This window comes from Pinus tabuliformis, chromosome 2_1 (genome assembly GCF_031772625.1).
Source record: "Pinus tabuliformis cultivar Carrire ecotype Pingquan chromosome 2_1, CPIR1, whole genome shotgun sequence".
In the NCBI taxonomy this organism is placed as follows: Eukaryota; Viridiplantae; Streptophyta; class Pinopsida; order Pinales; family Pinaceae; genus Pinus; species Pinus tabuliformis.
In genome coordinates, this window is record NC_142299.1 from 963630334 (window position 1) to 963643715 (window position 13382).

The 13382-nt window shown below is 39.9% G+C and overlaps 1 pseudogene; it reads left to right on the plus strand.

The window, feature by feature from the left end:
• Positions 1-4484: 4484 nt before the first annotated feature.
• LOC149203843 (zinc finger CCCH domain-containing protein 17 pseudogene) lies at positions 4485-9880 on the plus strand (annotated as a pseudogene).
• The last annotated feature ends 3502 nt before the right edge of the window (positions 9881-13382 follow it).

Sequence of the window (13382 nt, forward strand, 5' to 3'; positions counted from 1 at the left end):
ATTGGACCTCTCGTGGTTGTATCACCGCCTGAACCTTACTTCCATATATTAATAAAGCTTTTGAGGTTCTTCTATTCGCATGTGTTTCAATGGTGTATTGTCTTACTTGCGTCTTTGATTTATGCTAATCCTTGAATCGATTATGAATGCATGCTTCTTGTAGTTTCCTTTCTTTGTCTTGTTTGCAGGATCTCGTGTAGCTGGGCCCGTGAAAGGACTTGGAGCTGGGAGCAAGCGGCAATCAAAGGAGATTGGATCGACCATTTGCGCAAGACACCGGTAAGTGGATCTCTTCCTTTTATCTCTTGCATTTCATAAAGAAGAAACTTTAGATAGCTTTGCTTTCAGCTGTTGCTAAGGAACTGTCACCCTTAGAGTGGGTTAGGGTCATTCTGAGTTGGATACTTTCCCCCACAACAGATGGTTTCCCCATTCTCTGAAAATCATCACATGTCCTGCAATAAACATTGGAATCCTTGTGCACAGTCGGCCACCATAGTCCTTCTCATAAAATATTTTGTGCTATTTCTCTTCCTGAATAATTTCCTCCTGTAACCCCTCCATGCACTTCAGGAAGGATGTTTTGTCATTCATACTTTGGGGCATACCTTCTCAATGCTTCATCGGATCCCATTTTATATAAATGTCTTGCTATAACAGAGAAATCTGAAGCCTAGACCACTAATTCCTTCTTTCTTTGTGTCGAATATCTCTCAGGAGTTGTACCTGTAGACAAGAATTGAATGATGTTTGCGAAATGGTCATTTCATCACCATTCTCAATTCACAATAGGTGATCTATTCCAACATTCAGGTGCCTTGGCTTCACAATTACTTCAAAGTCATATTCCTAAAAGTGAAGCAACCATTGACAAATTCCCCCCCAAAAGAGGCTTGTTGACTAGGTACTTCAAAGTGTAATGGTCTTTTTACATCTTGAGGAAGTAGTGCCTAAATTTCTGTAGTGCATACAACATTGCTAGACCTTCGTGTTCTATGGTAGAATAATTATTTTCTTCCCTCAATAACTTTCTACTTGCAAACATGATCAGATCATGGATATCAACTTCACCTGGTTGGGTCAACACAGCTCCTAGTGCTATGCAGGATGTGTCCACATGTACATTGAACTCCTTCTTCCAGTCGGGGAACACTAAAATGGTCACGATGACCATTTTTTTCTTTAAAACATCCAAACTCTTCTGGCAGTCATCATCCCAACAAAATGTCGCATCCTTTTTCAGCATTCTTTCCATTGGTGTGGCCCAACATCGTGCGCAGTTGTTTGAAATTCTTTGGAGGCTCCAAGTTAATAATTACAAAAATTTTGGTAGGGTCTACCATCAACCCCTTCTTACAGACTACATGGCCCAACAGTATCCCATATGGTACGCAGAATATGAACTTCTTCAAATTAAGGGATATTTGATACCTTCGACAAGTCTCCAACATAAGGTGAAGATTGGAAACATGTCCCTTAACTAGCCCAAACGTAGTCCAATCATCAAAATAGACCTCCAAAAACTTGTGAATAAAGTCCTTGAAGGATATGACTACCACCCTACAGAATATTACAGGGGCATTCTTAAGTCCAAAAGGCATAACTGTATACTAGAAACACCCCCATTAAATAGTGAAGGTAGTCTTACTTCTATCCTCCGACATGATGTTGATCTGATGGTACCCTGAGAACCCATCATTAAACGAGTAAGCCTTCTGACCTCCAACATTTTCCAGTACTTCATTTATGAATGGAATAGGAAATGGATCATGGAGGCAAGCGTCATTCAACTTCCTCAAGTCTACGCATATCTGAATTTCACCTTGCGTCTTCTTCTCCTGAACCACCATGGGACTAACCAGTCCAGTTCTTTGACAGGCTCAATTATCCTAGCTACAAGCATCTTATTTAATTATTTGTGCACCTTTTATTTATACTTAGGATTCGATCGTTAGGGGCACTTCTTCACTGGCTTTGCATCAAGCTTTATAGTGATCTTCATGATGCCTAGATCCACTACTATCCCTTTCAAATCAGAGAACTTGGTGGGAAACAAGCCCTAATACTCATGTAGTAGCTCTGAGACTTTTTCCATTGTATCTTCATCCAAATAGTCACCTATTTTTACAAGATTCAATTGTGCTTCCAATCCAATATTCACCTACTTGGTCTTCAAAGGCTTTGAGATATTAGGGACTTTTTCCTTAGGCCTTGCGACTTTGCATTGTCCTTTTGACTCAATCTTCTTCACCTTCCTCAGTGCTCACTGTTATCACTGAAAATGATGTTGTCACAATTTTTCTAGATTAGCTTAAAGATTGGGTGTTTTCGCAGCGCCTGAATTATTTTAGCAGTTTCGCAGCGCTGCCTGTTTGCGTGGTTTCGTAGCGTGCTACGAAATTGAGAATTGGTTCGAGTTCTAAGTGAAGGTCCAAATCCTAGCATGCCTATTGTATAGAGTTTTGTTTCCCTCCAGGAATGTTGATGAGAGCAGTGACAGTGTGTCCAAGGAGGCACCCTATGATGATGCAGCTATTGTGGGATTGGCATCAAGTACATTAATGGAGTTATCTCTGAATTCTGGCTCATGGGTGATTTATCTCCTACAAAGAAGAATCCCTCCCCTGGTTACTCTGGTGACATTGAAGTGCAATCAGAAGATCAGTCAAAGCCAGTGGAGGGGATTGATGCAAATTTACATTTACCATCAAAATTTCATCTAAGATTTTAATTGATACAACTGGAGATAGTGCGCCATTTAAGGAATGGTTAGACATATTTCTGGATGACACTAGTTCAAACTTTTAAAGTGTGTTAGCTGAGGAGGACACAATTCACACACAGGTTGATGCTATGCCAGACACTCCAAGGATGCAATGTGAATCTGTTTTTCTTTATATGATAGTCTTGTCTTTATGTGGCTCGAACTGATATTTGAAGTGGACTATTGATTTCTTTATGCACCTGTAACAAAAAGGATAAAGCATGCCGTTATTGGCTTGCAGGCAATTGCAAGTATGCAAAAGACGACTGCAGATATCTGCAATCCCATTTTATTGGAGGTTCCGATGTCACTTTCATGACTAAGCTGGTTGGCCACGATAACAAGCCTATTCGAGGAATTGCTTTTCTTTCGCATTTAGGCTCTGCCAAACTCTATTCTGTTGGCCGACATAATAAGCTTATAGCCTGGGACTGCCATACAGGACAGGGAACAAATATCCCCTTAGGCGACGATAGTGGAGTTGGATGCCTTCTAAGTGAAGGTCCGTGGCTTTTTGTCGGCCTTCGTAATGCCGTCAAGGCTTTGAATACCGTCAACTTGACAGAGCTATTATTAGACAGCCCTAATGGACAAGTGCATGCTCTGGCGATCGCTGATCAAATGATTTTGGCTGGAACACATGATGGCACCATTTTAGCATGGAAGTTTAATCCTACAACCAATACATTTGACCCTGCAACTTCCCTCACAGGGCATATGTTGCCTGTTGTCTCATTAGTCTCACAGAAAGACAAACTTTACTCTGCCTCTATGGACCACACAATAAAAGTTTGGGACCTGGAAACTTTTCAATGTATCCAAACCTTGAGAAATCACACATCAGTTGTAATGTCTCTTCTCTGTTGGGACCAATTTCTCTTGTCGTGTTCTTTGGATGGCACAGTGAATGTTTGGGCTGCTACATCAACTATAGCTCTTGAAGAGATTTACACTCGTATTGAAGAACATGGTGTTCTTGCGCTGTGCATAATGAATGATGAACAAGCCAAACCTATTTTGCTTTGTTCATGCAATGATAAGAGTGTGCGCCTTTATGACTTGCCATCGTTTCATGAACGAGGTAGAGTATTCTCAAGAAATGAAGTGCGTGCACTTCAGATTGGACCTGGTGGATTATTTTTCACTGGTGATGGAATGGAGCATATCATGGTACCGGTGAATGAGGGAGGTCGAGAGCACCATAAGACGGTTATTGAAGTTGGAGCCCGAATCAAATCCAGTTTGGCATTATTGTCGATATTCAGAAATACAGAATTCGTGGTCTCTTAGAAGGCGGCGCATTTGATCATGAGGTGCTGTTGGATGCTCTATATTGCCATGGGGAATGCGCATTAACTGTTTGACAATTTCAGTCTTAGAATTTTCTTTATCGAAATGTAGTGATTAACCGCCAAATGTCAAGTGGCTTTTATGAGGGTTTGATTGCCACAAGGTCGCCACTATTATTGACACCCGGATTGAGATGTGGCGCTTCAGATGGCCATATACATTAGCAAAATCACCAGAATCACAACGACAACTGGAAAGGGAGATTATAAAGTAGATTTTAATAGCTGATGGAGTGAAAGGAGACATTCAAGGGCTAGTATTTATGCGTGATTCGAAAACAACGGGGGATATGAAGATTTCTGTTTCCATTATCATGTTTCGGTTTCTGTTATTGTGTTTTTGGGTTGCCTGAGGTGCGCAGAGAGCATCAATGTCAGATTTGCATAATAGTGCCCGGAAGGAGAAGGTTCAGAGTATATCTCAGAGTTCAAATTACAACAGCAAGGGTTTCAATTGTAGATTGAATTGCGCAGAAGATGTGAATTTAAAAGTATCCTGAACATGTTGGCGGTACTGAGGAGGATCCAGAATGTATTATATGTTGATATTTTTACATCTTTCTGTTGTTGTGTGCAGTTAACACCAGGCGCTTTTGTCTGTCTACAACATACAAGAATGACTTTGTGAAATGCAACCCAGGTCAGCAGTGTCTTCTGTATCGTTATACTATGGCAGAGATAGAAGAATTGTTTGTGAGGAAGATGAAAATTTGCTGAACGATACAACATTTTGAAGGATAGGAGGGATCGAAGCTCAATGGGTTTTAGTTTCAAAAGAATCCCAATTGCCAGCCAGAGAGGGGATAGTCTGCTAGATAAAAAGTGTAAAATTGGGTAGCTGAACTTCATACATGTTTCATATCTGTGAAACGAAACTGAGATTTTTCAGAACCACCCTTCCAGTTTTAACACTCTAGTTTCTAACTAGATGCAACTTGGATGTTTGATGCACGGTTGTGAGCAGCATTCAATATCATTTTGTGCACTCGGACTCCAAAGATTTATGCTAAAATAATTTGACTAGATATTGGATGGTTCTTATAAGATCACCAGGGTTGATAGCTTAGAACAGAATGCTTCATAATTTTCTTGTGAATGCTTAATTTATTTGTGATCATTCCAACAACATTAGCTGGAGTATTTGACATTTTGAAGATGGCCCCTGGTTGCAATAATGTTAATACAGTGTTATTGGTTCAGTCAACTTCTCAGGTTGCAGAGATCCGATTTGAAGTTGCACCACAGCATCAAAACAATAAAGGAGCTCATAGTGACTCAAATCATAGTCAAAGTAACCAGAGAAAACACAGATTCTCAAGCAGATCATTTACCAACTCAAGATTTATTTGCTACGGAACAAATAGAGGTTATCTACAGCAGTTTCGTAGCGCGCTACGAAACTGCTGTAGGTGATAATTTAAAGTGCAGAGCAGCTAGTCTAACACGGTGAGCGGGAGTTGAGGAAGAGGAACAGCTGTCTATCAAAGACCACCTCCAGCACATCATAAATCTGGCATTACTCCATACTTGGGGTCATTAAAGGATTTGGGAGCAGGCTGCTATATTTTAGGAGAATGTTGGGAGACAAAAGGCCGACAAACAGGAACAGCTCCCTATATTTCAGGGCGATGGAAAACATATTATGTTAAGGGCCAACAAACAACTGCAGACACCTTTTCAGCTCATAAAGTTTCCAGCTCATTTGAAAGGTGTGGTGATATGCGGTGTTTGGGAAGAATTAAAGAACAGCAGACTTGTTTTTAAATGATGAAGAGGAATGGAAGACAGGGGACCGTGGATATAGGATGATTAATTTTATCAATTAATAGGCTGTCTTACAGCTAGCATCCGAGACCAGCTTGCTCGGTGAATGCTCCCTTAACATATCTTAGCCATAATGGAAATCATACAGCTGTCCAGCATCCAAGAAAGCATCAAGCCTGCGAGGAGAAAAGAATTAGTGTTTTAGTTTGATTAGGGCTTTATGTAATTACAGCCCAGCATGTTTGTAATTAATGCATTAGTTAGTAGCATGTAGGAGTAGTTAATAGGGTTTTCGAGCTCCCTCTAGAAAGGGAGGAATGTATTCATATAAATAGAAAAAGTTAGAATGTAGAAAGGGTTGGATACTTAATAGAAAAACAGTGTTGTTTTGGGCCATTGTAAGACCTTTTTTGACAGTAATAGTAAAACAGAGTTATTCTCTTCTCAAGATTCTCGAAGGATTGTCATGATCAAATGTAGTGATGATGTGTTATACTTTATGTTATTTTATGGTTTTGTTGTATGCAATCACTCAGAATTCATAATTATATGCTCTGACTTCCTGTGTATACAGCAAGCTATGTGTTGGTGGAATATGTTTGACATGTAATGCTTAGAGCCTTGATTTCCATGAGGTCACTGTGTTTTCCTTGTTTACTTGATATTATAGACTCCATAGCCCAATGAGAGCTAGTTTGATGTGTCTCCAACCAGTTATGCTTTCATAAGTGAATAAAGAGTTAGCCATCTAGTGTTTGAAGGATTTTATTAAGAGTTGTGAGAGAGCCCTCTCTGATTAGGAAGGCTAATTACTAATCTAAAGTTTGGTCTGAAACAGTTACATGAGACCTTGCTTGGTTGCAGTCCCTAGTACTGGTTTTGTGATAACATTTTGGTGCGTCTGCCGGGAGCTTAAGATTGAATTTCTGAAGGTAGCAGGAGTTCAAATGATTTTCAAGGCTGCAAAACTACCTTGGCGACTCCATTGTTGAAGAATTCAAAGTTTATACATTTATGGTGATTCCACTGGAGTTATGAAAGACCCAGAAGCTGCCATTATTTGTTCAAGGTATGCATGTATAGATTTCTCAGGACTTCATGGTTTCCCAAACCATTTTCCCAAGGATGTTTATTTTCTAAAGAATGGTCCAAAATACAACGGAGAAGATTTGAGTTTAACCTTGGATCATATCTCAGATTTTTGTCATTTTGCTGAGGTTCTTAGAATTAAACATGAAGATATTTGCATAAGGTTATTTTATGATTCTTTCCAAGGGAAATGCAAACAGTGGGTTGAATGCTTGCCTGCCAAGTCCATTAAGTCATTGCCAGACTTTTGGCTTTTGTTCTTGGAGGAATGGATAGATAGGCCAGAGGTGGAAGTAAAATCTCCTTCAGTTGAAGGTTTTAAACAGTGGAATGATGATCATAATAAAGAAGAAACAAATGAATCTTTTTCTTTGTCCCTGTCCTCATATCTGGAATCTTTTGACTGCAAGTCAGAGGATAAGATGAAATTTTTTGATGAATTTTCCAAAGACATTGAGAAAGAAATTGAAGGTTTAGAAGGACAAATTCAGGAATATAATTTTCATGATCATGATCATTATTCTCAGAAATATTTTATGGCTGAGCGCAAGGAGACTATGCTGGTTCCCCTCTCTTTTACGTTTGAGGAACTGAACACTGTGGTTGAAGATCAGTTTGCACAGCTGGAAAGTGTCGTGGAAGGACAAGCTGATCATGTGTTTTGGGATCCTATAGCTGATTACATGGAAGAGTTTTATTCTCCAGTGTTTCAGCTTACCTATGAAGATCAGAGACAGTTTCAGTGGCAACGGTCATTACATTATCACATTGGCTCTGAAATCCGATGCAGTCAAAGACATTTTCAGTGGCAGCTGTCATCTCACTATCACATTGGCGCTGAACTTCGGGACAGGCAAAGAAGTCAAATGTCAGATAAAGCAAATGACTGGCTGCATTGGAAGTTTCATATTGATTGAGCTGAGGAAAGTTTAAATGGTTAGGGTAGGTAGGTAGGTAAATTGCAAATAAGCTCAAGGTTGGCTGAGCATTTATTTTTCAGTAGCATTAGTTTCTTTCTCCTACAGTCATGCTTGTCAAGCAAATTTCTGTTTGTTACAAATGGGTAAGGCACTGGAGCTGCGTGTTCTTAGCGCACCACAAGGGCACACTATCCCTAGTGGAGCCACTGTTATCACTGAAAATGATGTTGTCACAATTTTTCTAGATTAGCTTAAAGATTGGGTGTTTTCGCAGCGCCTGAATTATTTTAGCAGTTTCGCAGCGCTGCCTGTTTGCGTGGTTTCGTAGCGTGCTACGAAATTGAGAATTGGTTCGAGTTCTAAGTGAAGGTCCAAATCCTAGCATGCCTATTGTATAGAGTTTTGTTTCCCTCCAGGAATGTTGATGAGAGCAGTGACAGTGTGTCCAAGGAGGAACCCTATGATGATGCAGCTATTGTGGGATTGGCATCAAGTACATTAATGGAGTTATCTCTGAATTCTGGCTCATGGGTGATTTATCTCCTACAAAGAAGAATCCCTCCCCTGGTTACTCTGGTGACATTGAAGTGCAATCAGAAGATCAGTCAAAGCCAGTGGAGGGGATTGATGCAAATTTACATTTACTATCAAAATTTCATCTAAGATTTTAATTGATACAACTGGAGATAGTGCGCCATTTAAGGAATGGTTAGACATATTTCTGGATGACACTAGTTCAAACTTTTAAAGTGTGTTAGCTGAGGAGGACACAATTCACACACAGGTTGATGCTATGCCAGACACTCCAAGGATGCAATGTGAATCTGTTTTTCTTTATATGATAGTCTTGTCTTTATGTGGCTCGAACTGATATTTGAAGTGGACTATTGATTTCTTTGTGCACCTGTAACAAAAAGGATAAAGCATGTCGTTATTGGCTTGCAGGCAATTGCAAGTATGCAAAAGACGACTGCAGATATCTGCAATCCCATTTTATTGGAGGTTCCGATGTCACTTTCATGACTAAGCTGGTTGGCCACGATAACAAGCCTATTCGAGGAATTGCTTTTCTTTCGCATTTAGGCTCTGCCAAACTCTATTCTGTTGGCCGACATAATAAGCTTATAGCCTGGGACTGCCATACAGGACAGGGAACAAATATCCCCTTAGGCGACGACAGTGGAGTTGGATGCCTTCTAAGTGAAGGTCCGTGGCTTTTTGTCGGCCTTCGTAATGCCGTCAAGGCTTTGAATACCGTCAACTTGACAGAGCTATTATTAGACAGCCCTAATGGACAAGTGCATGCTCTGGCGATCGCTGATCAAATGATTTTGGCTGGAACACATGATGGCACCATTTTAGCATGGAAGTTTAATCCTACAACCAATACATTTGACCCTGCAACTTCCCTCACAGGGCATATGTTGCCTGTTGTCTCATTAGTCTCACAGAAAGACAAACTTTACTCTGCCTCTATGGACCACACAATAAAAGTTTGGGACCTGGAAACTTTTCAATGTATCCAAACCTTGAGAAATCACACATCAGTTGTAATGTCTCTTCTCTGTTGGGACCAATTTCTCTTGTCGTGTTCTTTGGATGGCACAGTGAAGGTTTGGGCTGCTACATCAACTATAGCTCTTGAAGAGATTTACACTCGTATTGAAGAACATGGTGTTCTTGCGCTGTGCATAATGAATGATGAACAAGCCAAACCTATTTTGCTTTGTTCATGCAATGATAATAGTGTGCGCCTTTATGACTTGCCATCGTTTCATGAACGAGGTAGAGTATTCTCAAGAAATGAAGTGCGAGCACTTCAGATTGGACCTGGTGGATTATTTTTCACTGGTGATGGAATGGAGCATATCATGGTACCGGTGAATGAGGGAGGTCGAGAGCACCATAAGACGGTTATTGAAGTTGGAGCCCGAATCAAATCCAGTTTGGCATTATTGTCGATATTCAGAAATACAGAATTCGTGGTCTCTTAGAAGGCGGCGCATTTGATCATGAGGTGCTGTTGGATGCTCTATATTGCCATGGGGAATGCGCATTAACTGTTTGACAATTTCAGTCTTAGAATTTTCTTTATCGAAATGTAGTGATTAACCGCCAAATGTCAAGTGGCTTTTATGAGGGTTTGATTGCCACAAGGTCGCCACTATTATTGACACCCGGATTGAGATGTGGCGCTTCAGATGGCCATATACATTAGCAAAATCACCAGAATCACAACGACAACTGGAAAGGGAGATTATAAAGTATATTTTAATAGCTGATGGAGTGAAAGGAGACATTCAAGGGCTAGTATTTATGCGTGATTCGAAAACAACGGGGGATATGAAGATTTCTGTTTCCATTATCATGTTTCGGTTTCTGTTATTGTGTTTTTGGGTTGCCTGAGGCGCGCAGAGAGCATCAATGTCAGATTTGCATAATAGTGCCCGGAAGGAGAAGGTTCAGAGTATATCTCAGAGTTCAAATTACAACAGCAAGGGTTTCAATTGTAGATTGAATTGCGCAGAAGATGTGAATTTAAAAGTATCCTGAACATGTTGGCGGTACTGAGGAGGATCCAGAATGTATTATATGTTGATATTTTTACATCTTTCTGTTGTTGTGTGCAGTTAACACCAGGTGCTTTTGTCTGTCTACAACATACAAGAATGACTTTGTGAAATGCAACCCAGGTCAGCAGTGTCTTCTGTATCGTTATACTATGGCAGAGATAGAAGAATTGTTTGTGAGGAAGATGAAAATTTGCTGAACGATACAACATTTTGAAGGATAGGAGGGATCGAAGCTCAATGGGTTTTAGTTTCAAAAGAATCCCAATTGCCAGCCAGAGAGGGGATAGTCTGCTAGATAAAAAGTGTAAAATTGGGTAGCTGAACTTCATACATGTTTCATATCTGTGAAACGAAACTGAGATTTTTCAGAACCACCCTTCCAGTTTTAACACTCTAGTTTCTAACTAGATGCAACTTGGATGTTTGATGCATGGTTGTGAGCAGCATTCAATATCATTTTGTGCACTCGGACTCCAAAGATTTATGCTAAAATAATTTGACTAGATATTGGATGGTTCTTATAAGATCACCAGGGTTGATAGCTTAGAACAGAATGCTTCATAATTTTCTTGTGAATGCTTAATTTATTTGTGATCATTCCAACAGCATTAGCTGGAGTATTTGACATTTTGAAGATGGCCCCTGGTTGCAATAATGTTAATACAGTGTTATTGGTTCAGTCAACTTCTCAGGTTGCAGAGATCCGATTTGAAGTTGCACCACAGCATCAAAACAATAAAGGAGCTCATAGTGACTCAAATCATAGTCAAAGTAACCAGAGAAAACACAGATTCTCAAGCAGATCATTTACCAACTCAAGATTTATTTGCTACGGAACAAATATAGGTTATCTACAGCAGTTTCGTAGCGCGCTACGAAACTGCTGTAGGTGATAATTTAAAGTGCAGAGCAGCTAGTCTAACACGGTGAGCGGGAGTTGAGGAAGAGGAACAGCTGTCTATCAAAGACCACCTCCAGCACATCATAAATCTGGCATTACTCCATACTTGGGGTCATTAAAGGATTTGGGAGCAGGCTGCTATATTTTAGGAGAATGTTGGGAGACAAAAGGCCGACAAACAGGAACAGCTCCCTATATTTCAGGGCGATGGAAAACATATTATGTTAAGGGCCAACAAACAACTGCAGACACCTTTTCAGCTCATAAAGTTTCCAGCTCATTTGAAAGGTGTGGTGATATGCGGTGTTTGGGAAGAATTAAAGAACAGCAGACTTGTTTTTAAATGATGAAGAGGAATGGAAGACAGGGGACCGTGGATATAGGATGATTAATTTTATCAATTAATAGGCTGTCTTACAGCTAGCATCCGAGACCAGCTTGCTCGGTGAATGCTCCCTTAACATATCTTAGCCATAATGGAAATCATACAGCTGTCCAGCATCCAAGAAAGCATCAAGCCTGCGAGGAGAAAAGAATTAGTGTTTTAGTTTGATTAGGGCTTTATGTAATTACAGCCCAGCATGTTTGTAATTAATGCATTAGTTAGTAGCATGTAGGAGTAGTTAATAGGGTTTTCGAGCTCCCTCTAGAAAGGGAGGAATGTATTCATATAAATAGAAAAAGTTAGAATGTAGAAAGGGTTGGATACTTAATAGAAAAACAGTGTTGTTTTGGGCCATTGTAAGACCTTTTTTGACAGTAATAGTAAAACAGAGTTATTCTCTTCTCAAGATTCTCGAAGGATTGTCATGATCAAATGTAGTGATGATGTGTTATACTTTATGTTATTTTATGGTTTTGTTGTATGCAATCACTCAGAATTCATAATTATATGCTCTGACTTCCTGTGTATACAGCAAGCTATGTGTTGGTGGAATATGTTTGACATGTAATGCTTAGAGCCTTGATTTCCATGAGGTCACTGTGTTTTCCTTGTTTACTTGATATTATAGACTCCATAGCCCAATGAGAGCTAGTTTGATGTGTCTCCAACCAGTTATGCTTTCATAAGTGAATAAAGAGTTAGCCATCTAGTGTTTGAAGGATTTTATTAAGAGTTGTGAGAGAGCCCTCTCTGATTAGGAAGGCTAATTCCTAATCTAAAGTTTGGTCTGAAACAGTTACATGAGACCTTGCTTGGTTGCAGTCCCTAGTACTGGTTTTGTGATAACACTCACATTGTGGCATTTGAGTGCATGTCGCAACTGCGTGCTCCAATCTCGTTGTATCCATGCAACATGTTCTTTTGGTATTCTTAATATTGCATCTTTGATCTCTTGTAATTCCTCATTAATGCACTCAAATCCGTCTTCAAAGCTAAACGTTAACATAAAAATTTCTTTCAAAACATCCCATTCTGTGGCTCCATGTCACAGCTTTGCTTGCAGATACCAGTTCATCGGAATGATATCCAAAGTATGGTAGAATATATGAACCCATTCTGGTTGTTTTTCTTCCCCCCATGCTTTCGTTCATCGAGTTAGATGCTCACATGGATCATCCTTCCCTATGTATTTCTCCATAATGCGAGTACTGGCATACCCAAACTGTAGTTTCATCATTCGTCGATATTCCTTCCAATATTCAAAGTTGTTCTTATCCGTAACCCACCATCTGGCAGGCGTAGCTGTTAGCATGATATCTAATGCCTAGAACTAATGTTCCTCTGGTACATCCCTTTCAAATTTATCTAGAAAAAAATCGACATCATCTAAACCATCATAATGCAGAAATTTGTGTACCTCAGTCGATATAAAACACAGTGATTTTGTAATCCTATTGCATCGAAGGGATGATACCTCATGCAACCTATTTTGTCAGCGTTTGAGCTCATCATCCAAATTTGAATTGCAGGAGTTGTCCTTCTCCCGTGTAATTCTCATGTCTTCTATAGGGTTGATCCAATATTCATCTCGCGCAGTCAACTCATAGATATTCTTAATGTCATCCTCCTCATCATAA